The sequence below is a fragment of the Polyergus mexicanus genome, unplaced genomic scaffold, assembly GCF_030449975.1.
Source record: "Polyergus mexicanus isolate NDT 795.1 unplaced genomic scaffold, iyPolMexi1.0 SCAF_210, whole genome shotgun sequence".
NCBI classification, from domain to species: Eukaryota; Metazoa; Arthropoda; class Insecta; order Hymenoptera; family Formicidae; genus Polyergus; species Polyergus mexicanus.
The window spans coordinates 5,001-7,500 of NW_027223530.1; the positions used below are offsets into that span (position 1 = coordinate 5,001).

General features: G+C 57.6%; 3 non-coding genes across 3 annotated transcripts in view; all 3 read right to left on the minus strand.

The window, feature by feature from the left end:
- LOC138944473 (large subunit ribosomal RNA) overlaps window positions 1-245 on the minus strand; it is a 4,172-nt gene extending 3,927 nt beyond the window's left edge. The window contains exon 1 of the ribosomal RNA XR_011448783.1: window positions 1-245. This exon is cut by the window's left edge and continues 3,927 nt beyond it. This is a non-coding gene — a ribosomal RNA (large subunit ribosomal RNA).
- Window positions 246-1,177: 932 nt separating this feature from the next.
- Window positions 1,178-1,332, minus strand: LOC138944468 (5.8S ribosomal RNA). The gene has a single exon (XR_011448778.1). It is a non-coding gene; the product is annotated as a 5.8S ribosomal RNA (ribosomal RNA).
- An 846-nt stretch (window positions 1,333-2,178) lies between these two features.
- LOC138944471 (small subunit ribosomal RNA) overlaps window positions 2,179-2,500 on the minus strand; it is a 1,921-nt gene continuing 1,599 nt past the window's right edge. Inside the window, exon 1 of the ribosomal RNA XR_011448781.1 lies at window positions 2,179-2,500. This exon is cut by the window's right edge and continues 1,599 nt beyond it. This is a non-coding gene — a ribosomal RNA (small subunit ribosomal RNA).

A 2,500-nucleotide genomic window follows, 5' to 3' on the forward strand; every position in this document is an offset into this window, starting at 1 on the left:
TCGCTACGGGCCTGGCACCCTCTACGGGTAAGTGGCCCCATTCAAGATGGACTTGGACGCGACGCGACACCTCGGGATAAGCGGATCCTCCCAAACACCACATTTCCCTGCGGCGGAACCGCGGGATTCGGTGCTGGGCTCTTTCCTGTTCGCTCGCCGCTACTAAGGAAATCCTAGTTAGTTTCTTTTCCTCCGCTTAATAATATGCTTAAATTCAGCGGGTAATCTCGCCTGCTCTGAGGTCGTCAAAGAGTTTAGTTTTCGATAACCGTGGCCGCGCCGCCTCCTCCGCCGGCTCTTTTCTCACTTAGAGAGCGAGCGTCGGGAGAGCGGCAGCGCCGGCACAGCGGCTTCGCATTGTACTCGGAGGAGTGGCGAGGAGACGTGTTGTTTGTGACAACGATTCTTCCACGCGCGGCTCGCAGCCGCTAATAGGAGGAAATGTAAGCCGATCGAATCTCGTTCGAGTTGTCTGCTTGCAAACAACGAATAAGATCGGCGCGGATCGCGTCATCTTCGATCGCCGGGGACGCGAGATACATTGCGAGCGAGTGTGCGCGTACACGTACATCTCTATCACCCACATCCTTCAAATTTTCTCTCCGCATATCGTGTGTTATGCACGGATATGGGATACGACGGGGCGAATCGGATTCGACGAGTACACGACGACGCGTGCCGGTCCCCTATATTCGTTTTCGAGAATTTCGTGGACTCGGACAAGCGGTCGGCTCGCGATTCACCCGCGTTAAGGAGGGCTCTCTCGCTCTTTTCTCTCCGCGTACCGCCGGGCGACGACGCGCCGCGGTTCTCTCCTACCGTTTGCGCGGAAGGTGGCGCGCACCAAGACTCGCGCGTAAGAGGCGCGAGCGCGCGCTGGCGCACCGGGAGACCGCGAGAGGGATAACGCAACGTGTGTGCGCGTGTCTTCTACTCCCTCTCTCCTTCGACAGTTTCCGGGCGCGCGCGCGCAGGCTCCCTATCTTTACTTACTGCGTGTGTGCGTACGCTGCTCTCACTCTTCCTTTTCCTCGGTGTTATTTCAGACGACGCCAAGGGGCCGCCTCTCGGGACGGCTCGTCTCGGGCGAACGTCCAACTATCGCTCGTACACCGTTTGCGCGAACGGGCACGGTGGCCCGGCGCGCAAAGGCGCAAGCAGTTTCGAGGTACTAAAACGACCCTCAGCCAGGCGTGGTCCGGGAATTGTATCCGTGGACCGCAATGTGCGTTCGAAATGTCGATGTTCATGTGTCCTGCAGTTCACAAGTTGACGCGCAATTAGCTGCGTTCTTCATCGACCCACGAGCCAAGTGATCCACCGTTCAGGGTAATCGTTTTGCAATTCTTGCGTTCAACGAACGCTTCGTTCATCCATCTTAGTCTCCTCTCCGAAGAGAGAGAGATAAAATCGTTGGCCCTTCGATCAGCCTGGCCGCGCGCGTCCGAGCACGCGCGCGGACCGCCGCCACCGCTGGGGAGGCTACGGCACAAAAGTTGTTTCGCGATCGGAGCGTCTCTTCCCCGTACATATAATATAATAATATATATATTTGGAAGAGCCGGGGCGGAATGTTCTTTGAAGAAACCGTCGGACTTGATCGGGTGTGATCCGTCCTCTCGCCCGTTCGTCCGATAGCCGCGCGCTCGCGTACAAACACGCTGACCGCTGCCCCGGTGCGGGGAGGGGCGCGTTCACGAGCGTTGCGGACGCACGGACGGGCGTAGGTTACCACCGGTACGCGCTAACGCCGGATCGTAACTCTGCGCTTGGCAAGAGCGCGATCGGGAAAGCGTCTTCTGCTCCGAATCGCATTCATGTAATTTCGCAATTTGCGCAACGAGCCTCAACGGGTCGCGCGCGACGCGACGCGACGCCGGTTGCGGCTACGAAGCTTAAGGAGAGAGTCTCGGATAATCCTCTCCTCCTCCATCCCGCTCGCACGACGCCGACCGCACCGAAAAAGGCCGACGGCGCTCTGCTGCTGGCTTCCCTTTCTCTCTCGGGTCGTCGCAGAGGCGCGCGGCGTTCGACGCGCGTCGTCGTATTAGTACATGCGGGATATAATCCGTCAATTCCATTTTACTTTCGTATCTGTTTTCTTTGTCCATTCAGTCGCCGACTGCTGCGAGCGCGCGTCCAAAAGACTCGAGACGCAGAGCAGGACCTCCGGAACGTTAATGATCCTTCCGCAGGTTCACCTACGGAAACCTTGTTACGACTTTTACTTCCTCTAAATGATCAAGTTTGGTCATCTTCCCGGCAACATCGGCAATGCCGAGACATTGCCGCGCACCAGTCCGAAGACCTCACTAAATCATTCAATCGGTAGTAGCGACGGGCGGTGTGTACAAAGGGCAGGGACGTAATCAACGCGAGCTTATGACTCGCGCTTACTGGGAATTCCTCGTTCATGGGGAACAATTGCAAGCCCCAATCCCTAGCACGAAGGAGGTTCAGCGGGTTACCCGGGCCTTTCGGCCAGGGAACACACGCTGAT